Source organism: Ornithorhynchus anatinus, chromosome 3 (assembly GCF_004115215.2).
Source record: "Ornithorhynchus anatinus isolate Pmale09 chromosome 3, mOrnAna1.pri.v4, whole genome shotgun sequence".
Classification (NCBI taxonomy): domain Eukaryota; kingdom Metazoa; phylum Chordata; class Mammalia; order Monotremata; family Ornithorhynchidae; genus Ornithorhynchus; species Ornithorhynchus anatinus.
Window position 1 is genome coordinate 112,614,283 of NC_041730.1, and position 24,477 is coordinate 112,638,759.

A 24,477-nucleotide genomic window follows, 5' to 3' on the forward strand; every position below is an offset into this window, starting at 1 on the left:
AAAGCGCTTAACAAATACCAACATTATTAATCCCGGCTCTGCCACTTGTCTGCTGTGTGACCTTGGGCAAGTCACTTCACTTCCCTGTGCCTCAGTTTCCTCATCTGTAAAAATGGGGACTTAAAAAGGTGAGCCCCACGTGGGACAATCTGATTCCCCTGTATCTCCCCCAGCGCTTAGAACAGTGCCCTGCACATAGTAAGCGCTTAACAAATACCAACATGATTATTATTACCCCAGCACTTAGAACGGTGCTCTGCACATAGTAAGCGCTTAACAAATACCAACATTAGATTCGGAAAGCTCCGGGTTGAGGCTAGGCCGGAGAAGCAGCGTGGCATGGTGGATAGAGCACGGGCCTGGAAGTCGGGAGGTCATGAGTTCTAATCCCGGCTCGGCCACTTGTCTGCTCTGTGGCCTTGGGCAAGTGACTTCACCGAAACAGAGTGGCTTAGTGGAAAGAGCACAGGCTTGAGAGTCAGAGGCCATGGGTTCTAATCCTGGCTCCGCCACTTGTCAGCTGTGGGACGTAGGGCACGTTGATTTGCTTCTCTGCGCCTCAGTGATCTCATCTGTAAATTGGGGATTAAGACTGTGAGCCCCACATGGGACAATCTGATTACCTTGTATCTACCCCAGTGCTTAGAATAGTTTTTGGCACATAGCGAGCACTTAAGAAATACCATCATTATCATTATTCTCTGTGCCTCAGTTTCCTTATCGGTAAAATGGGCATTGAGACTCTGAGTCCCATGTGGGACAGGGACTGTGACCAACTCAATTTGCTTGTATCCGCCCCAGCGCTTAGTACAGTACCTGGCACATAGTACGCACTTCTTAAATACGCCTAGAACAGTGCTTGGCACATAGTAAACGCTTAACAGATACCATTATTATTAAATACCACACATTATTATTATTATTATTGGTGGTTGTGCAGTCGCTCTGGGACAGAGAATGCAAGGAGTAGATTTGGCAGTACGGTCTAGTGGAAAGACCACCGGCCCGGGAGTCAGAGGATTTGGGTTCTAATCCCAGCTCTGCCCCATGTCTGCTGGGAGACCTTGGTCAAGTCACTCCACTTCTCTGTCCCTCAGCTACCTCATCTGTAAAATGGGTATTAAGATGGTGAACCCCATGTGGGATGGGACTGTGTCCAACCTGGTTAACTTGTATCTACCCCAGTGCTTAGAACAGCTCTTGGCACATAGGAACCACTTAATAACCACAATTATTATTATAATTATTATCTCCCAGGGCACTATTTCAAAGGACAAGTGTCCCAGTCCTGCCCCTCGCAGGGAGTGACATACAGTGTCTATTTGGGTCTGTCTGCCTCAATTCATTCATTCATTCATTCGACTGTATCTATTGAGCGCTCACTGTGTGCAAAGCACTGTACCAAGTGCTTGGAAAGTACATTTCGGCAACAGATAGAGACAACCCCTACCCAACAATGGCCTCACAGTCTAGAAGGGGGAGACAGAAAACAAAGCAAGTAGACCGGCATCAATATAATAAAAATAAATGGAATCATAGATATATACATGACATTAATAAAATAGAGAAATAAATGTGGACAAATATAAACAAGTACTGTGGTAAGGGGAAGGAGGTAGAGCAGAGGGAGGGAGTAGGGGCGATGGAGAGGGGAGGAGGAGCAGAGGAAAGGGGGGCTCAGTCTGAGAAGGCCTCCCGGAGGAGGTGAGCTCTCAGTAGGGTTTTGAAGAGGGGAAGAGAATGAGTTTGGCGGAGGTGAGGAGGGAGGCCGTTCCGAGACCGCGGGAGGACGCGGCCCGGGGGGTCGACGGCGGGATGGGCGAGGCCGAGGGACGGCGAGGAGGTGGGCGGCGGAGGAGCGGAGCGTGCGGGGTGGGCTGGAGAAGGAGAGGAGGGAGGTGAGGTAGGAGGGGGCGAGGCGATGAGCTCTGAAGCCAATCCGTTCAACCTCTCCTCCCCGCCCACTGTAATGTCAGCAGGTTTGGCTACCTGAGCAAGCGGCCTTTCGAGGCCCCCAGACAGTCCGCCCCCACCATTTAGACCGCTCCTTCCCCAAACAGAGCCCGGGCCCAAGAAGCGAGGGCCCTTTAACAAGCAGTCTGGCCTGGAGGAATGAGCTTGGGCCTGGGAATGAGGGTCCTTCGGTTCTAATCAAGAGAAGCAGCATGGTGCAGTGGATAGAACCTGGGCCTGGGAGTCAGAAAATCATGGATTCTGATCTTGGCTACACCAACTGTCTTGTCGTATGAACTTGGGCAAGACATTTCACTTCTCTGGACTTTCATTCATTCATTAGCGCCTCGATTCTATTTGGTTGCCATTGTTTTTACGAGAAGTTCTTCCCCTTGACTCTGTTTACTGCCATCCCAGCTCTGCCACTTGTCAGCTGTGTGACTGTGGGCAAGTCACTTAACTTCTCTGGGCCTCAGTTACCTCATCTGTAAAATGGGGATTAAGACTGTGAGCCTCACGTGGGACAACCCGATTCCCCCGTGTCTACCCCAGCGCTTAGAACAGTGCTCCGCACATAGTAAGCGCTTAACAAATACCAACGTTATTATCATTGTTATTGTTCTCGTCTGTCCGCCTCCCCCGATTAGACGTAAGCCCGTCAGAGGGCAGGGACCGTCTCTATCTGTTGCCGACTTGTTCATTCCAAGCGCTTCGTCCAGTGCTCTGCACCTAGTAAGCCCTCAATAAATACTATTGAATGAATTTATTGAGCGCTTACTAGGTGCAGAGCACTGTACTAAGCGCTTGGGATGGACAAATCGGTAACAGATACTTCAGTTACCTCCTATGTAACAATGGGGATTGAGACTGTGAGACCCACATGGGACAGGAACTGTGTCCGACTCGATTTGCTTGTGTCCACCCCGGATCTTAGTGCTGTGGCCGTCACACAGTAAGCGCTTAACAGAAACCATTTTTATCCCTGGCTCCGCCGCTTGCCTGCTTTGAGACCCGGGGCAAACCACTACTATACGCCTCAGTTTCTTCATCTGTAAAATGAGGTTCAAATACTTATTCTTCCTTCTGCTTAGCCTGAGACATCTACATAGGATGGGGACTGGGTCCAAATTCATTCGTACATTCATTCACATCCGTTGAGCGCTTAACAGTGTGCAGAACACTGTGTTAAGTGGTTGGGAGAGTAGAGTGGAACGATAGAAACATTCCCGGCCTACAAGCTTACGGACCAGCGGGTAAACCGACGGTCTTACTAAGTAAATAATAAGCACTGCGTAAATATTACAGTTATTACTATAATTATTATCACACTGACCGGCTCAGGCTAAATACAGGGAGGGGTGTTGAGCCTAGCTGAAGTCCCGGGGTGGCCGCCTCTTCAACTTTCCAGGCCCAGGTCCAGGGCCGTGGACTTGACCGGACGTGGACGTGAGCTGCTTGCTTGGCCCAGACCACCGGAATGCTTGGACCAACTCAGAGGAAGTCCATGAAGGGAAAGATCGGAGAAAAAAGAAATTATCTAGAGACCTGGCTAGCGGCCACCAAAATGGGCTACCAAAGGAGGGACTGGGAAAAAGTCCACCAGAGGGTGCAATCTCCTTTTCCATACTCTGCCATCCTACGCGTGCGGCTAGTGGGCCATGGGTCAAAGGTTTCACCGTGCAAGAAGGGAAAGGGCCGAAGCAACAGCAGCAGGTCCAGACTTCACCCCGGCTTGCCTCCAGGTTGCCCAATCTCTCTGGCTCTTGGGCCTTCGGGAGAGACTGGGCCTGGAAACCGCAACCCCTTCAAACGGGAGGCTTAAGTTGCAGGCCCAGTCGGCCCACCTCAAACTGACTCTGTTCCCGCGCTCTCTTTCAGCCGTGCCGTCAGACTCCGCCGCCCTGGGGTGGCCCGACCTCGGTCCCGGGTCGGCCCAGCCCCGGCCCCGGTGCAGCCTCAGCCCCGGTCCGGCCCAAACTTGTGCCGTTCCATCAGCAGCAGGGAGCCTCTGTTTGAGCGAGGAATCGAGGCTGGGGTCGTAGACACCAAGACGGTGGAGGACGGGGAGCGTAGGGAGAAGAGAGAGTGTGAGAGAGTCCCGACGGCTAACGTGGAGTGGGCCAGCGAGCGTGAAGGCTCGGGGACTGAAGGGACTGAAGAGCTAAGGCGATGACTGTAAGCGGAATAATAATGAGAATGCATCTGTTGGTATTCGTGCAGAGCACTGTTCTAAGCGCTGGGGGAGATACAGGGTAATCAGGTTGTCCCACGTGGGGCTCACGGTCTTCATCCCCATTTTACAGATGAGGTAACTGAGGCACAGAGAAGCGAAGTGACTTGCCCACAGTCACACAGCTGACAAGCGGCAGAGCAGGGATTCGAACCCAGGACCAGAAGAGGTCAGACGCCTTTATAATAATAATGATAATGACTGTGGCATTTCTCAAGTGCTCACTGCATGCCAAGTACTTTACTCAGCACTTGTGTATTCATTCATTCATTCAATTCATTTATTAAGCGCTTTCTGTGCGCAAAGCATTGGACTAAGCGCTTGGGAGAGTGCCGTATAACAATAAACAGCAGCGTGGCTTAGTGGAAAGAGCCCAGGCTTGGGAGTCAGAGGTCACGGGTTCTAATCCCGGCTCTGCCACTTGGCAGCTGGGTGACCTCCGACAGGTCACTTAACTTCTCTGGGCTTCGGTTCCCTCATCTGTAAAAGGGGAATTAAGACTGTGAGCCCCACGTGGGACAACCTGTTTATCTTGTATCTACGCCAGCGCTTAGAACAGTGCCTGGCACATAGTAAACACTTAAAAAATACCATCATTATTATTATCAATAAAGAGACACATTCTCTGCCCACAACGGGCTTAGAGTCTAGAGGGGGGAGACAGACATTTATCTAAATAAATAAATGCCAGATATGTACATAAATACATATGCACACACACACTCCTCCCTGCCCACAGCACTTATGCATATATCTGTAATTTTATTAATTTATATTGAGTCTGTTTATTTGTAGTGATGTCTGTCCCCTCCTTCCCCCAACCCCCACCAACGTCCAGATTGTAAACTCTCTGTGGGCAGGGACTGTCACTCTTTATTGCTGTATTGTACTTTCCCAAGTCCTCAGTAGAGTGGTCTGAACATTGTAACTCAATAAATATGATGGAATGAATGAATATACAGATCTACTTGTGGAGATACAACATATGACTCTCAATATAAAGGATGGGGAAACAGGTGAGGAAATGGAGGCACAGAGAAGTCAAGTGACTCGCCCCAAGTCACACAACAGGAAAGTTGTGGAACTGGGCTTAGAACCCAGGTGTCCTGACTCCAGGTCTAAGCTCTTTCCTATACCACCCTGATTTCCACACTTCTCTACAAGTTCACTTAGAGCGTGTTTATTACTGATATAGCAAATGTTCCAGAATTTCACAGTACCCATTTCAGTCCTCCCTAGCTCTGGTTCTAGTATGCCAGGATCCCAGTAATGGTCCAGAGACCACCCAGGGCAGCAGGGTGGGAAAGGGACAAGCCGGGGAGGTGAAAAACCTTGCAATTGCCAATTAGGCAATTCTCTGGACAAGCCGGGGCGTGGGACTCATACCGTTCAAGGCCGCTTAATGTTTGTTTTGCATTTAGCAATGGGTGGATCCTTAGAGGATTTGAAGCAGAAACAAAATCGCCCCACACATGTTTTTCAAAACACACCCTTACCCCCTCAGTCCTGGGCCCTGGGTACTAAGCCAGGCGGGCCCTAAGGCTAAAAAAGTGTACGAAATTTCTTCTGTGAAGAGGCTGCAGCAGACGACCTGACCATTGAACTGACGTTCCCCTGTAAGATGGTCCAGTCCGCTGCAGCGATAAGAGGCTTCCTACGTTTCCCTTCAATCCAAATGCAGCCTGACAGTGGAGAGATCCAATTCCAAGCCCCCATGGATTTTGGAAGGGATTCATTTCAGTTTGAAAATTTTTCTCATCCTTTATTCCAATCCAAAATATGCTTTAAATTTGTAAAGTCATTGACTCTGGCACTGAACTTAGCCCTTCCAATGCTTAATTTCAGTGCCGACTGAATTTTTATGGACAAATGATAAAGCAGCTTCGGCGGGATCTTAATTACCATATAGAGTGCAGTTCTGGCAATTGCAGCCAAAGTCATTTTACTAATCAAATGAAAAAAAATTTTCTAGGACAGGAGGATCATCTTTAAAAAGTAAGAGATTTCCTCATTTGCCTTGTAGGACAGTTAACACTTTTCAAAACCGGGATCTGCCCGTCAAATCTCCAGGCCTTCAACCACTCCCCAACAAACCGATTTCACTGATTTATTCAATGGTAGGAGTTTCTCATCAATACATCCCACCTTCAGCCCCACAGCACTTATATACATATCTGTGAATTATATTAATGTCTGTCTCCCACTCCAGACTGTAAGCTCACTGTGGGCAGGGACCATGTCTATCAATTCTGATGCATCGTACTCTCCCTAGTGCTTAGTATAGTGCTCTGCACACAGTAATCATTCAATAAATACATTTGATCGAATGATTATAAGTAAAGGTTTTCTCTCAGGCTGAGAACCTGACTGAAAAAGTACACCAGAAATACACCAAAAGCACGAGAACGAAGATCCAGAACCAACCAGAAGAGAGAAAAGAAGAAAAGAAATCAATCAATCAGTTGTACTTAATGAGCACTTACTGTTTGCAGAGCACTGCGCTTGGGAGAGTACAATATAGCAATGTAACAGACCTGCCCCTACAAGTCTTCCCTAGAGCTGGGCGCCTCCGTGTCCGGAGAATTTCCTGGACAAGGTCACTCACTCAATGAATCATATTTGTTGAGCACTGTGTGCAGAGCACTGTACTAAGTGGTTAGGAGAGTCTTGTCTTATGCTGTCGAGTCATTTCCAACCCTTGGTGACTACATGGACACATCTCTCCCACAACATCCCATCTCCACCTGTAATCCTTCTGGTAGTTTATTGGTAAAAATAAAGAAGCGTTTACCATTGCCTCCTTCTACGCAGTGAACCTAAGTCTCAACTCTCTCTCGTGCCGCCGCTGCTCAGCACAGGTGAGTTTTGACTCGTAGCAGATGGCCTTCCACTCGCTAGCCACTGCCCAAGCTAGGAATGGAATGGGTAGGCCTCTCCTCGACTCTCCCTCCCATAGCCGAGACTGGTAGAGTACTGGAAACTCTCCAGATGTGACCCTGAGAGGGGGCTTAGGAGAGTACAACACAACAATATAATAATAATGTTAATAATAATGTTGGTATTTGTTAAGCGCTTACTATGTGCCGAGCACTGTTCTAAGCGCTGGGGTAGACACAGGGGAATCAGGTTGTCCCACGTGGGGCTCCCAGTCTTAATCCCCATTTTACAGATGAGGTGACTGAGGCACCGAGAAGTTAAGTGACTTGCCCAGAGTCACACAGCTGACAAGTGGCCGAGCCGGGATTCGAACCCGTGACCTCTGACTCCAAAGCCCGTGCTCTTTCCACTGAGCCACGCTGCTTCCCATTAGGAACTGCCCCAGCCAGCCTACTTCCCTAGAATTGAGTGCCTCCAAGGCTGAATAATTTCCTGGAGAAGGTCACTCATTCAATCAATCAGTCATATTTATTGAACACTTACTGTGTGCAGGACACTGTACTAAACACTTGGAAGAGTACCGCGTATCAATATAACAGACCGTAGGGCCTGCCCCTACAAGCCTTCTAACGGGTTGGGCGCCCACATGGCTGTGAATTTCCTGGAGAAGGTCACTCGATCAATCGATCAATCGATCAATCGATGGTATTTATTGAGCACTTACTGCATGCAGAGCACTGTACTAAGAGACTGAGAGGTGGATTTTCAGTCAACAGAGTCTCCCCTAGGCTTCCCTAGGCTGGGGCTGGTCTGCCCAAGTCTGATGACTATACACGAACCAGGGTGGGCCAGACCGCCCCTTCCCTACGCGCCAAAACCAGGGAAGATGCAGATGACCTTGGTGACCTCATGCCTCTTCCAATTCCCAGTCAGGTTCAGCATGGGAGAGGCAGCATGCTCTCGGGGAGAGAATACGGGCCTGGGAGTCAGGAAATCGGGTTTCTAGTCCTGGCTCTGCCATTTGTCTGCTTGGTGACCTTGGGCAAGTTGCTTAACTTCTCTGTGTCTCAATTCCTTTTTCTAGAAAATAGGATTCAAATCCTTTCTCTCCTTCCGAGACTGTGAATAGGCTCGGACTGTGCCTAATTTGGTTATCTTGTACATACGGTAGCCCTTAGTACAGTGCTCGGCACGAAGTAGACACTTAATACTATCATCATCGTTATTATTGTTATTATTTTATTTTTATGGGGTGCTGACATTCAGCAACTAGGCCACTGCCATACATGTCCAATGAGCATGAACATGTGATCCCTAAGGCTGTGGAGATTAAAGTCTCAGCAACTCATGGGGGAGACCAGCACATGTATGTGAACTCGGTCCCGTGAATTTCCAAAGTGCTTAGCACAGTGCACAGTAAGCGCTTAACAGATACCACCGTCAAAGTGAGGTCCAGATTTAATGATAATGTTGGTATCTGTTAAGCGCTTATTATGTGCGGAGCACTGTTCTAAGCGCTGGGGTAGATGCAGGGTCATCAGGTCGTCCCACGTGAGGCTCCCAGTTGATCCCCGTTTTACAGACGAGGGAACCGAGGCGCAGAGAAGTGAAGTGACTTGCCCACGGTCACACAGCTGACAGGTGGCAGAGCCGAGGCCCCTGAGGTTCACACCGGGTAGGGATTCTGTGGGCGGGGCTCCTCACTCAAGACAGTCCAAATCAGCGTGGGTTTGTTTTTCAGCCCGGCTGTGTTTCCTTGCCTGATCATTTAGGATGTGGGATGGGGCTCAGCAGAATTCATTAATTCATTCATTCACTCGGATTTATCGAGCGCTTACTGTGTGCAGAACACTGTACTAAGTGCTTGGAAAGTACAATTCAACAACAAATAGTGACAATCCCTGCCCAGAACAGGCTCGCAGTCTGGAAGGGGGGAGATGATAGACATCAAAACAAGTAAATGCGCATCAATAGCATCGATATAAAGAAATAGAATTATAGATATATAGACATCGTTAATAAAATAAATAGAATTATAACTATGTACATATATATTATGAAGTGGGAAACGGGGCAGGGCTGATATCAGATCTGGGGCCCGAAAATCCACCCTACATAACATCTCCATCCTCTCTTTAATATGATCACTCAATCGTATTTATTGAGCACTTCCTGTGTGCAGGGCACTGCACTAAGCATTTGGAAGAGCACAACATGACAATGGAATGGACCTAGTCCCCCCTCCACAGTAGTTTACAGTCCAGAAGGAGCTTACACTCTAGAAGGAGTTTAGAGTCTACAATTTACAGGCTCAGGAAGGAGAAACTCTAATACCACATTAAGAGAAACAAAACAAGCATCTTAAGAAACGCTAAAGCTCTTTCTGTTTCATCATTTATCTGCTCTTCCTCAGTCTCAGTTTTACTTTTGAAATGAGACCTGGGGCCCTAGTCCCTCCAGGAGAGGTGACAATCTGAGTTAGCCTGTGCAGGGAGACCAAAGGCATTACTTGCTGAGTGGGGCAGATCCGGGCCTGCCCGCCAGGATCTGCCTTAATCAGGTAATCATCTCCAAGTCAGAAGCCCGGCACCAAGCTGGAGAATAAATACGCTTCCCTTTTTCCTTTCACTGGCATCTGAAAAGCTTCCCCCTCTGCAGTACTTTTACTCATTGACTTAGCTTGAATCCTAGACACAATTTCCCCAAAGATAAAGGGAGTCGAACGTGTCAGATGCAAGATCCTCTCATCTGACTAAGGCAATAAGAAAAAGGGGGAGGGGAACACTGGCTGGGCATTTAATCCAGCTTTCATAATTAATATATTATTTATTGCACGGAGCACTCACGCCGTTTCTCTAGAACATGTGAGGAGGCAGCTGTTTGAGGATAGGGTGTAATGGTGAATGATTTCACATTGCTCGTTTACCTGTGACCATCCATCAATCAATCAATCAAATTAATTGAGGGCTTATGTATGCAGAGCACCGTATTAAGTGTTTGGGAGAGTCCAGTATAACAACACGACTCGAATCCTGACCACAGCAAACTTTCGGGCTAGAGGGGGAGATGCACATCAACGTTAATAAATAAATTACAGATACGTACAAAAGTTCTATGGGCCTGGGAGGTGGGGGTGAATGAAGGGAGCAAGTCAGGGTGACGCAGAAGGGAGTGGAAGAATAGGAAAAGAGGACTTAATCAGGGAAGGCCTCTTGGAGGAGATGTGTCTTCATTAAGACTTTGAATCGGGGAAGAGTAATTGCCTGTCAGATAAATAAATAAAAATACACGGTGATATCTGTTAAGCGCTTACTACGCGCAAAGCACTGTTCTAAGCGCTGGGGGGATGCAAGGTGATCAGGTTGTCCCACGTGGGGCTCACAGCCTTAATCCCCATTTTACAGATGAGGTAACTGAGGCCCAGAGAAGTGAAGTGACTTGCCCAAAGTCACACAGCTGGCAAGCGGCAGAGCCGGGATTAGAACCCACGACCTCTGACTCCCAAGCCCGGGCTCTTTCCACTGAGCCACGCTGCTTCCCAGATATGAAGAAGGAGGGCATTCCAGGCCAGGGGCAGGATGGGAGAGATCGGCGACAAGATAGATGAGATTGAGGTACGTTGAGTAGGTTGGCATTGGAGGAACAAAGTGTGTGGGCTGGGTTGTAGTCGGAGACTAGTGAGGAGAGGTAGGAGGGGGCAGTGGGGTTGAGTGCTCTAAGGCCTAGAGTAAGGAGTTTTTGTCTGATGCGGAGTTGGATGGGCAACCACTGGAGGTTCTCGAGGAGTGCCGAAACACAGACTGAACGGCGTTGTAGAAAAAATGACCTGGGCATCAGAGTGAAGTATGGACTGGAGTGGGGAGAGGCTGGAGGCAGGGAGGACAGCAAGGAGGCTGATAAAGTAACCAAGGTGAGCTGGGATAAGTGCTCGGATTAGGGTGGACGGAGAGAAAAGGGAGGATTTTAGCAATCTTGTGAAAATTCAATCGACAGGATTCAGTGATAGATTGAATACGTAAGATGAATGAGAGAGAGAGAGAGATCAAGGACAATGCCAAGACTATGTCCTTGCGAGACAGGAAGGATGGTGGTGCTATCTACAGGGAAGGGAAAGTCAAGGGAAAGAGGGGGGAATGTTTAGACTGTAAGCTCACTGTGGGCAGGGAACTTGTCTACCAACTCTGCTATATCATACTCTCCCAAGTGCTAAATACAGTACTCTGCACGAGCTCAATAAATGTGACGTCGATTGAACGTTCGGTTTGTCCTTGCCAGCTCTACTAGGGGTTTAATGTGGCCCTTTGGAAACAAGATGTTTGGTCAAAACACATCAGTTTTCATTTTACCTATGATAACCATAGGTAAATCTGCTTTCTCGGGGCTGTACCTCAGCTATATTGACTCTCACTGGCTTCCAGGTTTTCTTTCCTCACTGAGATTTTGCCTCCTCTGCATTCCTAGAAAGGATACTGAGAGAGAGAATGAGACTGATCACACTCCTAGTTTTGTTTACTTTGCTTATCACTCTCATTAACGATGGGTGGTTTACATTAAAATCATCTCTGTCTTGGCCAAGAACAGATAGAGAGAGGTTTGCATAATCCTAAAAAGCCTCCTATATTTCAACATGGCATGAAAGCAATTTGTATTGAAAAATCGATTCCCACTACATAAACAGGAGAAAAGAAGGAAAACAAGGTTCAGTAGCTTTGCGTGAGGTGAGTTTAGGGAATGTCCATGTATTCACTTAGACTTGGGAAGCAGAGTGACCTAGTGGAAAGAGCACAGGTCTGGGACTCAGAGGACCTGAGTTCTAATCCTGATTCTGCCACTTGTCTGCTGTGGGACCTTGAACAAGTCACTAACTTCTCTGGGCCTCAGCTGCCTCACTTGTAAAATGGGGATAAAGACTGTGAGCCCCATGTGGGACAAGAACTGTGTCCAATCTGATTATCTTGTTTCTACCCTGGCTCTTAGTGCAGTGCCCGGTATCTGGTAAGCGCTTAACAAATACCTCAAACGCCCCCAGCGAAAACTAAATGCCAAATACACCCTCAGGCCCACGGCCACGACTTTGCTGCATTGAATAATCGATTTGTACAGTACTGATTAAGTAGATATTCAATCATGTTCTGGAGGACGATATTCTTCAGAAAAACTGAATGAGGAAGGGTCATTTTGTCATTAAACCAATAAATTAATTACCTATGACTTTAGTTCATTTAAAATTCATTTTTATTGCCTAGGTATTTTTTCTCGATATCGCAACACCATATCAGCCTAAATGCCCTTAATAATGAATATTTAGGCCCTGATGTTTGCCACAAGTAGTGATGAAAATAATAAATGCCTAATTAATACAGTCGTGGGCCTGTACTTTGCTAACCACTGGGGTAGAGATGCAAGTTGGTCAAAATGAGTTCAGTCCCTGCCCAACAAGGAGCTCACAGGTTAAGACGAAGGGAGAAGTAGTTATTCTATCCCTAGTTTACAGATGAGAAAACTGATTTCCGAGAAGTAGCTTGCCCAAGTTCTCAGAGCAGGTGACTAGTGGTAGAACTGGGATTAGCGTCTGGGAATTCTGACATCTAGCCCCGTGCACATTAACAATAATAGTAATAACAATGGTATTTGTTAAATGTTTTCTAAGAACTGGGGTAGATACAAGGTAATCAGGTTGTCCCACATGGGGCTCACCGTCTTAACCCCATTTTACAGATGAGGTAACTGAAGCACAGAGAAGTTAAGTAGCTTGTCCAAGGTCACACAACAAACAAGTAGCGGAGCAGGGATTAGAACCCAAGTCCTCTGACTCCCAAGGCCGTGCTCTTTCCACTAAGCCAGGCTGCTTCCACGCATTCCACTGGCCACACTATCCTGATATTTGTAATCATTTGTTCCTTATTACCTTCTGATAATAAATATTACACTTTTGTAATACAGCACTACCCTTCTCAGGGTCTCACCTGGAGAGTTTCCAGCACTCTACCAGTCTCGATTATGGGAGGGAGAGTCAAGCAGAGGCATATTCACTCCAATCCTAGCTCGGCCAGTGGCTAGTGAGTGGAAGGCAAGCTGGTACGAGTCAAAACTCACCTGTTCTGGGCAGCAGCGGCATGGGAGAGATTTGAGGGTGGAGACTCAAGTTAACTGCGTGGAAGGAGGCAACGGTAAGCCACTTCCGGATTTTTACCAAGAAAACCCTACGGATCCACTACCAGAACGATTGCAGACGGAGGTGGGGTGTTCCGGAAGAGGTGTGTCCATGATGTCGCTATGGGTCGGAGACGTCTCGACAGCATAAGACAAATACAGCTCTAAAGACTTTGTCTGGACAAGGTCTGTGAAGCGGCGTGGCTTAGTGGAAAGAGCACGGGCTTAGGAGTCAGAGGTCATGGGTTCTAATCCCGGCTCCGCCACTTGTCAGCTGTGTGACTTTGGGCAAATCACTTAACTTCTCGGTGCCTCAGTTCCCTCATCTGTAAAATGGGGATTATGACTGTGAGCCTCACGTGGGACAACCTAATTACCTTGTATCTACCCCAGTGCTTGGAACAGTGCTCGGCACACAGAGTAAGCGCTTAACAAATACCAACATTATCATTATATGTTTTTATCTATCCCAGCACCAAGTACAGTGCTTTGCACATAGTAAGCGCTCAAGAAATACCACAATCATCACTCCAGCCTCTGTTCCCCCACACCACCATGTTCTATTGACAGTCTCCCAAAGGATGTATTGGTCTTCTTGATTAGGTTTTCTACTTTATCTAGCACGCCATCGTTGATCAATGTGCCGCCTACCGAATAGTATTCCGTAATAGCACAGCTCTATTTTGTCAATGTAGATTTTTGGGGGTGTGAAAGGGTTCTTCATTGTGGGTTGATACACTGCCTTGGTTTCCTTTACACTTAGTGTCAGCCTATAATATCCTGTAATACCTGACCAATACAATGAAGCGGTGACAGATCTGTTGTTTGGGATGTGTGCCTCTAGCAAGCAGTTAATTAACAAATAGCTCAAAGGCTTCTGTGGAGCACTTACAGCGTGCAGAACACTGTACTAAGCTCTAGGGAGAGTCCAATAGTCAATATACAGTTCCGGCCTGCAAGGATCTTACAGTCATCTGTGTTCAGCAGTCCTTGAATAACGGTTTTGCGGGATTTGGATGATGATCAACATGTATTGAGTTGGAAGAGTTTTGCAGTAGTGTGGAAGTGTATTCTAACACCTCCATCCCGCTGGGTGAGCCTGTTGTGGGCAGGGATTGTCTCTATCTGTTACTGAATTGTACCTCCCAAGCGCTTAGTACAGTGTTCTGTACACAGTAAGTGCTCACTACATACGATTGAATGAATGAATGAATGAATACAAATCAATCAGGTTAAACACAGCTCCTCTTCACAATAGTTATGCTGCTTTTTAAGCACGGAATACGTGCCAAGCACCGTTCTTCAAGATGGGGTTCACAGTCTTAATCCCCATTTTACTGGTGAGGTAACTGAGGCCCAAGGAAGTTAAGCGACTTGCCCAGTTGACAAAAGTCTTGAAATGTTCTTGCCATTTCTTCAGGATTCCATCCCTGGCTATAATGATATTGGAGTCACATCTCATTCTCTTCAGAGTTACTGCAGTGACCCATTCAGCGCCTTCTTCTTCTTCTGCAAATGCCGTCAAGTCGTTTCCGACCCATGGCGACTCCAGTGACACGCCCTTTTCGGAATGTCATCATCTTTAATGACGGGTTGAAGTTGTCCTTTCTGTGGAAGTCTTCACAGCCTTGTTTTAGCCTCCCCCTACCTGTCTCATATGTTCCTTAACTTGATGTGCATGTTGTGTTCCAAGTTTCACTAAATCTCACTTCTGTCTGACCATTCTTATCAAGACAGCTGTCTTTCATATGAAATGGAAGAATTTGTAAAAGAAGAAAGTTCTAGTCATTGTTCTGCCGGTTTTCCTGTATGGCTGGACGTTTTCTGAGTGTGCTGAGCTGCCCATGCTTCTTCGCCATACTTTGAAGACTACAGGGTCTGTCTCCTTTGTAGAGACATAAAAGTTATCTGGGGAACCCATTATGTGTGGAGTGCGAGTTATCCCTGGCTAGTAAAAAGGAGCCATAGCAGATTGAGAGGAAAAAACGTGGCCTAGTGGATGGAGCATGGGCCTGGGAGTCAGAAGAAACTGGGTTCTAAGCCCAGGTCCACCACTTGTCTGCCATGTGACCTTGGGCATGTCACGTAACTTCTCCGAGCCTCAGTTACCTCATCTGAGAAATAAGACAGGTACTGTGTCCAAACTGATGAGCGTCTATCTATCCCAGTGCTAAGTACAGTAGATATTTGTGTGTAGATGTGTACATATCTGTGTGTGTTTTGTGTGATTATGACAGGCAAGAACTATTGAACACTCATTTTGGATGGCTTTCCGCGAGGGGTGTGCCCCTTCAGACATCCAAGCCCTTTCATTTCAAGGAGTATCATTAAGAGGCACCCATGGAAGCCCCAATTAAAAAGCAGACAAGGTAAATAGGCAGCAAACATGTCTACTGACTCTATTATATTGTGTTTGGCCTAGTGGATAAAGCGTGAGCCTGGAATTCCAAAGGATCTGGGTTCTAATCCCAGCTCTGCCACTTACATGCTGTGTCACCTAGGGCAAGTCACTTAACTTCTCTGTGCCTCCTCTAGACTGTAAGCTTGTTGTGGGCAGGGAATGTGTCTGATACATTGCTACTGTACTCTCCCTGCTTAGTACAGTGCTATGCACGCAGCAAGCGCTCAATAAATACGATTGATTGGTTACTTGTGCCTCAGTTTCCTTATCGGTAAAATGGGGATGAGGACTGTGTCCAAACCTAATTTGTTTGTATCTACCCCAGTGCTTAGGACAATGCCCGGAACATAGTTGACTGTTAAGAAATGACACAATTATTATCATTCTCATTATTACTCTCCCAAGCATTTAGTATAGTGCTCTGTACACAGTAAGTGCTTAATAAATACCATTGATTGAGTGATTGAATAAATGAGTCTGAAGGAGAGCACCTGGACAACTGGTAGGCTTGTAGGGTAGAGATTTGTCTCTATCTGTTGCCGAACTGTATTTCCCAAGCGCTTAGTACAGTGCTCTGCACACAGTAAGCGCTCAATTAATGAGATTGAATGAATGACTGAATGAATGAAATGGCATCGAAAGTAGCGTGAAAAACGTCCGGTATAAAGCTCCTAAAGAGGGTTGGGTGAATCATATACACTTTCTCATTTCTGGGTTGACAAGCCAGATATATCACTCAGCAGGGCACCCGGAAACCACCAGTCATTTGAGGATTTCTAGAAAGTGTGGAATTCCCGTTCTCTTGGTCACGGCACTGAAGTCAAAGCACCGTGGTGGCCGTATTATTTCTGAAGTTTCCCCAGGGACTCTGCTTTTCTCAGAGCTGGGCTCCAACTGGAAGTCACGAGCCCTGAGTTTAATTCCTAGCTTCACTCCTGCCTGAACCCCGGGAAAACTTCTCTACTATCTCTAGGCTTCCGTTTCTCCTCAGGGATATTTGGGAATTATCGCTATTAGTTCAAGCCCGCAGCCCTCACTTCTTTGACGAGAAGCAGCGCGGCTCAGTGGAAAAAGCCCGAGCTTGGGAGTCAGAGGTCATGGGTTCAAATCCCGGCTCGGCCGCATGTCAGCTGTGTGACTCTGGGCAAGTCGCTTCACTTCTCTGTGCCTCAGTTCCCCCATCTGTAAAATGGGGATGAAGACTGTGAGCCCCACGTGGGACAACCTGATGACCCTGGATCCTCCCCAGCGTTTAGAACAGTGCTTTGCACTGCTTAACGAATGCCATCGTTATTTATTTATTATTTATTATTCGAGGGCAAATGAGAAGCAGCATGGCCTAGTGGAAAGAGCACGAGCCCGCCAGTCAGCGGCACCTGGCGTCTAATCCTGCCTCTGTTAATTACTTGCTGTGTGACCTTGGGTAAGTCACTTATCTTCTCTGTGCCTTAGTTACCTCATCTGTAAAATGGGGACTAAGACTATGAGCCCCACGAGGGACAGCGACTGGGTTCAACCTAATTACCTTGTAACTACTCCAGCATTCGGAATAGTGTTTGACATATAGTAAGGACTGAACAGATAACATTAAAAAAAGAATGACTCAACGTAAATGCAGGCTGAACGTCCAGAAAATGAGAAAGCGTGGACCTCAACTCTTCACTAAGGGCAAATTCTTGCCAATTCAAAGAAATAGCTTCCGTAGGTCAGCTCTGTTCATTAGTAATGCAATTTATTAAGAGCTCACTCTAGGTGAAGCACAGGGCTAAGTGTTGAGGTTGATAGGGAAGCAGCGTGGCCACGGGGATAAAGCACAGGCCGGGGAATCAGAGGATCTTGCCCCTAATCCCGACTCTACCACTCTCCTGCTCTGCGACCTTAGACAAGTCACTTAATTTCTCTGGGCCTCAGTTTCATTATCCGTAAAGTGAGATTTGAATACCTGTTCCTCCTCCTGCTTTAGAATGTAAACCCAATAAGAGACAGGGACAATGTCCTACCTGATTATCTTGTACCTTCCCCAGTGTTTGGAACAACGCTTGGCCCATAGTAATCGTTTAACAAATACCACCATAATAATTGCTATTATTATTAGACAATGTATGCGCCTGTGGACAGGGAACATGTCTATCAGATCTGTTGTACTCTCCCAAACCATTTAGTACAGTGCTCTACACACGGTAAGCTCTCAGTAAATGCCACTGATTGATTCAGGATTATAAAGTGGGCCAGGGTCTCCATTGCTTCGAGCATCAACTGAATGAATAGAATCCTTAATTGTCCCAGATTCTTTTCCGGCAAAAACCCATCGCCCCTGTGTGACCATCTGGAAGTTTCAGTATTTGTTCCAGGGAGGGCACACTCCAAGGCCCGTGGCAGGTGTATATGGGTAAAAACACCTCCTTCTCCCTGAGTCCACACCTGGTTCTCTCCCCCGGCTCACATCTGCAAGCTGCCAGAGAGAGCCTCTCGGTGTCAGAGCTTTGACAGGAAAAGTGCTTGCCAGAGGCTTGTTCAGCAGAATGCTGAATCTAGTTCAGCACCTGCACTTCCTGACCTAATTAAGAAAAATCCCAGAGCCTGAAATTCCTCCTCCCACCGGTCCTCCAGACAGAGACCGGTCTGTGGGCTCCAGGCCAAGGTCTGGTTTCCAACAAAGTAGTTGAAGCTTTGATTTCTAGCTCTAGAAATGATGGTCCATGAGCAGGGTGGCAAGGCCTCACTTCCCTGTAATTATCAGTGGCTATTTGGTCGCTTTTATCCCACTGGGGCGGGCTTACCAAAAATCAGCAATCAGTTGTACAGCTCCTAAGATAATCAACTCCTCAGCTAGGAGGAAACTTGAGAAGTCATTTAGGGAATCCAGTTATCAGTAGGGTCACGCGCAACTATCTCAGAAATATAGGTGGCTCCCTTCTATTCATTTAGACCGGAAGCCCGTCGGAGGGCAGGGACTGTCTCTATCTGTTACCGATTTGTCCATTCCAAGCGCTTAGTACAGTGCTCTGCACATCGTAAGCGCTCAATAAATACTATTGAATGAATTAACATTGTCCAGCAGAGAGACTCTACCATCTCCCCTAGGAATTCACGGCTGTGGTTCACCACCCTTAAGAGTTAGGAGGCTTTTCCTAAAATGGAACCCGTGTCCTTCCAGCTGCAGCTTAAGCCCGATCGGCCCTTTCCTCTTCTCGAGGCAAGGCAACCCAGCAAGTCCAGGGTGGAAGCAGCGTGGGCCTAGGGGGTAGAGCATGGGCTTGGAAGTCGGAAGGACCCGCGTTCTAATCCCTGCTACATCAGCGCTCTCCTGTGTGACCTTGGGCAAGTCACTTCACTTCCCTGCGCCTCATTTACCTCTTCTGTGAAATGGGGATTAAAACTGTGAGCCCCTTTTGGGATAGGGACTGTTTCCACCTGGATTATCTTGTATCTACCCAATGCTCAGTAAGGGCCTGACACACAGTAAGTGCTTAATAGATTTTTAAAAAATTATCTGGAATTTACTAGTGAGTCTAGGACAACTTTTGTTTCGAAGCACAGGCTAAGAGAATCCAACTGGGGGCAGGGAATACGTCTACTAGCTCTGTTGTATTGTACTCTCCCAAGTTCTTGGTACACCGCTCTGCACACAGTAAATGCTCAGTAAATACCATCGATTCATTTTCGATCCAGGTCCAAACCGGCTATCTGAGAAGTTTCTGAGGGAACAACTGGGTGAGAATTTGCTCTCCGGTTGGCCTTCACAGAGTCATTCCTAAAATACTTGCAGAGAAGATGGAAAAACGTCCGATTTCTGACTTGATGTTACTGCCGCTTTGATAATAATGACGACATCTGTCAAGCGCTTACTATATCCCTAACGCTGTACTAAGCACTAGGGTAGACATGAGATAACCAGGCTGGACACCATCACTGTCCCACAATGGGACCCCCAGTCTAAATAAATAGTCACCAGTGGGAACAGTGGAAAGGTGGGAGGCGGTGATGAGGACGGAGGTGTACAGGCGGAGGGCCCCTGAAGCTGGCTCATAGCTCTTGTGTTTCTCTAAGTGTCACACTTAGAAATGTAGTTCCCCGGGATTCAATTGCCATGGCAACCCTATTAACAAATAGTAGCACAAGCTTTGCAGAGGAGCTCTAAGAGCTGAAGTTGATTGGGGCTATTTTCCTAAGCTTTTATTTAGCCTTTCCTTCTAGGGCACCTCCCTTCTGAAACCTTCCCTGTTTACACAGTTCACCCCTCTTTCTTGCGCTTTCCCAGTTGGTGTGGTGGGGGGAGTCTCTTTTTGTTTTTTATCTGGAGTACTGCGAGACCCAAGACCCCTCTCCTGGGGGTTCCTTAATTGTATACGCTGTGAGCTGGATGCCCAAGGAAAGCAAGGCATGATTGTAGCATTCTTTAAAAGGAATAATGCACTGATTGGCATTAATGCCTCTTCTACCAGCTAATTTTGGCTCCATAAATTCAGCTCCTACTTAGCATTTTTCCCTGTTCTTCAAACTAAAAAGGATCATCTAATGAGACAGACCGGGAGAAGAGGGAAAGGTCTATTCTATACATCATCTGAAATGTATTGACTTATCTCTTGAGTGCTTTTCAAACATAAAGATTTAGAAAGACTGAATTACAGAGCTTTTTCTCAATTCGGGATTGATGCGTTATGCCAGCTGTTATGCTACACCTTATCTGAGTGAGGGAAGATGGGAGGGAGAAGAGGAAATAAAAGGGAGAGGCAGAGAGCCTGGGGAAAGAGAAAAGATGAGATAGGAGGAGGGTGGGGTACCATCTGGGGATTAAGGGGATGTCCCCCAGGTAGATTCAATCTCTTGCCCTGTGGAGAGAATTTTTCCGCTGGGGACAGTCCTAACTACTGACTGCTGAGAATGCAAACCCCGAGGAGGAACTGATGGAATAGCTACGGACGTTAGCACACTTTAGAGCCGGCGTGAATAAAATTGAATAAATGTGTTCAGTGCAACCTGCTCGACCCCAGTGGAAATAAAGAGAGCTAATTTGTTGATTACTTCGAGCAGGCAGGAGGCTTCTTCAATTATTAATTTTTTATTATCATTATTAACAATCATTCTCCCCTCTGCTTCCCCTCGGGGATTCCCAGCACGAGGTCTTCCACAGTTGGAGCGGGAGGTGGGTGGGGACAGTCGCTGGATCGGGTTTGAGGGGGTCCCTGGCCAAGAGGGGGTGGGAACTGCTTCCAAACGCATTAACAGACATCCGCACAGCCTGTGGATTCCTGCCATAAGCCTGGAGCAAAATAACTGTCTACCCTAAATTCCCCCTGATCCTTGAAGAATCAGCGTTACTACCTATTTATCCTGACAGGAGAAAGGGTCCCCATAAAGACCCTAAGAGGGGTGGCCTGCAGATGAGAGAGCAGAGGCATAGGCCGGAATTTAGGGTGTGATGGCTTTGGCCAGGGACAGGCAAATACTCAGCAGCTTGCTCCCCTTCCCTTGAGGTTATTGGGAATGCAGTAAGCTTGACCAGTATGGCCTAGTGGAAAGAGCAAAGGCCTGGGAGTCAGAGGAACTGAGTTCTAGCCTGGCACCTCCATTTTTCTGTTCTGCGACCTTAGGCAAGTCACTTTAGTCCCTTTACCTCTCCGGGCCTTAATTTCCTCATCAGCAAATGGGAATAAGATTCCTGTTCTTCCTACCTCTTAGATCATGTGTCCCACGTGGGACAGAGCAGTTGTCCAATCTGACCTGATCTGAGAAGCAGCACAGAAGATAGGTTCTAATCCCGACTCGGCCACTTACCTAATTTGCAACTTTGTGCCTGTCAATTTCTCTGGGCCTCAATTTCTTCATCTATAAAATGGGGTTAAGATACTCATTCTCCTTCTCCTTATAATGTGAGCCCCATCAATCAATCATATTTATTGACTGCTTATTGTGTGCAGAGTGCTGTACTGAGCATTTGTGAGAGTACTATATAGCAGAGTTTATTAACGTGTTCACTGCCCACAAGGGGTTTTTCATTTGGGACAGGGATCATGCCCAATTTTCTTACATTGTATCTTTCCTAGCACTTAGTATAGTGTTTGGATCAGAGAAAGCATTTAATGTTGGTATTTGTTAAGCGCTTACTATGTGCAGAGCACTGTTCTAAGCGCTGGGGTAGATACAGGGTTATCAGGTTGTCCCACGTGAGGCTCACAGTCTTCATTCCCATTTTACAGATGAGGGAACTGAGGCCCAGAGGAAGTGAAGTGACTTGCCCACAGTCACACAGCTGACAGGCGGCGGAGCCGGGATTCGAAGCCATGACCTCTGACTATCAAGCCCGAGCTCTTTCCACAGAGCCACACTGCTTCTCTAAGCAACTACTTAGCACTTAGGTCACTTAGTAACTACCACATTTTAAACAATTATTTTTATCATCTTGTAATTCTCTCAACACTCAGCACAGTGTTTGAGATATAGTTCTGAGTAGATATCATTAAATTCTGGACACTTTGTTAGGAACTAAGGGATGGTCCAGTGAGGGGGACTAAGAGAGACGAGAGGAGCAAGGGGAAAGAAGAGGAGAAGAGAAAAAGAAAGTGAGTGGAGAGAGTTAAGCTACAGAAACAAGTGGTTCTGCCACTTGCCTGCTGCGAGACTTTGGGCAAGTCACATAACTTCTCTGTGCTTCAGTTTTCTCATCAGTAAAATGGGAATTCAAGAGCTTTCTTCCCTCCTACTGTGTCTCTGAGTCCCATGTGAGGCAGGGATTATGTCTGATCTGATTATCCTGTTTCTACCCCAGTGGTTACTACAGAGCTTGGCACGTAGTAAGTGTTTAGCAAATAAGACAATTATTATTTTTATCATTATTAATGTAATGGGGCTTAACTCCTTCCTCTTTATATGCCACCTTTTATCACCTTCAGGTTCGGCTGCCACTGAGGGTGGGAATTTGTGCCCAGATCATGAGCCCAAGGGCCTGTCACCATTAAGGTGGTCATTCATTCGTTTTAATCTAGAAACTCTAATTTCCAGCTGGAATGGTATCAGACACTTTTAAGCCCGGTATTTTTCCTCTCAAACGTCTTCCCTCTCTTCACTTCAGCACCTGCCACGGAGTCCCATAGCTCAGAAGCAGCAGCCACATTCACCAAGCACCGGGAGCGGGGAAAGTCACGGCTCGGGATCAAGGCAGGAGAATCAGCGTTCCGAGTTCTGCCCAGATTCCCAAAAGGTTCTGTACAGTGTCATTACAAACCCCCAGTAACCAGCCTAACACATGTAACCATGTCCACCTGTCATTTCTGGGTCAGCAAAGGAGTGCCTGGTATATCTGAATGCTGTCAGTTCCTCCTTGGTCCCTGCCTGAGCTAAGTGACTTTAACAGATCTACTTCATTGGAATCCTCAACTGCAAACAGCACAACCAGGTGTTCTTTCAGCCACATTTGTCCCCAGTGAGTAGGAGGGGACCCTAAGTAGCGCCACTTCAAAATCAAAGGACACCTGAAAAGGAAGCAACGTGGCCTAGTGTAAAAAGCACGGGTCTGGGAGACAGAAGACCTGGGTTCTTCTAATCCTTGCTCTACCAACTGTTTTCTGTGTAACCCTGGGGAAATCACTTTGCTTCTCTGTGCCTCAGTTTCCTCCGCTGTAAAAGGGAGAAAAAACATCTGTTCTCCCTCCTACTTAGACTGTGGACAAGGACTGTGTCCAACCTAATTGACCATCTATCTACCCCAGAACTCAGAACAGTGTTTGACATATAGTAAGTGCTTAAAAAATAATAATAGCAATAATAAAAATAATGACAATAGAGAGATATATACTTTGTGAGAAACTAATTCAGGGGTTTAATATGGTGCCATGTCAAAAATAATGATTATGGTATTTGCTAAGCACTTACTTACTAACACAAGCACTGTTCTAAGCGCTGTGGATAGAGTTAATCAGGTCAAACACAGTCCCTGTCCCATGTGGGGCTCACACTCCTATCCCCATTTTACACATGAGGTAACTGAGGCCCAGAGAAGTTAGGTGACTTACTCAAGATCACAGAGCAGATATGCGGCAAGGCTGGAATTAGAACCCAGGTCCTTCTGATTCCCAGGTCTGTTCTATCCTCTTAAGCTTCTTTGTTTCTGCCAACTGAAACTCCTAAATGAGCCTCCCAGTCTGTCTACATAGGCTTTCCTTACGACCGAGGCCTTAGAACAATGAACAACAAGGCCTGAGGGTCCTGGTCCTCTTTATCATTATGGAACAGGATTCACTCCACCCTCTATTCCAAATATTCCCAAAATGGCCCTCAGGGAGAGGGAGTGGGAGAAATGCCACACAATCCTAGGGCCACGGCCAGGAATTTCCTGGAGGATATTCAGCCCACAAACGTGGGCCAAGATCCTGGGCAGTCACCCAGGCCACTTGCACTTTTGGTCTGTAGAAACCCCTCAGTGACTCCTTGTGGAAACACTCCAGGAAAATAGCATGTGAAAGTGGCCTCTGCTAGTATCACTTCTTGTGACTTAGCACTGCCCTTAAATCTTAATTTCTCTGGGACATAAAATAATTCCCTCAGGACTTGTGATCAGTCGACTTTGAAGCGGAAGGGAGACAAAGAGGGTAAACTCCAGTACCACTGGCCCGGAAATCTGGAGCCTCATCAACCCTAATGCAGTCAGGCAGTACATGGGTTCTTCTGATCAACTTCCTCAAAAGGTCCAGAAAGACTGTGGAATCCACTCAGTCATTTCCAGAAGGATTTAGGGAAATGACATTAGCTGATAGTCTGATCCACTTGGACTCTGAAAATCATCCATTTAGAGGTTTCAATGGTGATGGCTATCTACTCCATCCCCTTCAACCAACAGATTTGAGCAGAGAATTCTACAAAATGA

General features: G+C 46.9%; 1 protein-coding gene and 1 non-coding gene across 2 annotated transcripts in view; one reads left to right on the forward strand and one right to left on the reverse strand.

Annotated features, from left to right (window-relative positions):
- RASGEF1A (RasGEF domain family member 1A) overlaps window positions 1–24,477 on the forward strand; it is a 332,790-nt gene that overhangs the window by 6,790 nt on the left and 301,523 nt on the right. The window lies entirely within an intron of this gene.
- Window positions 7,052–7,189, reverse strand: LOC114810683. Its single transcript, XR_003758378.1, has one exon. It is a non-coding gene; the product is annotated as a small nucleolar RNA SNORA7 (small nucleolar RNA).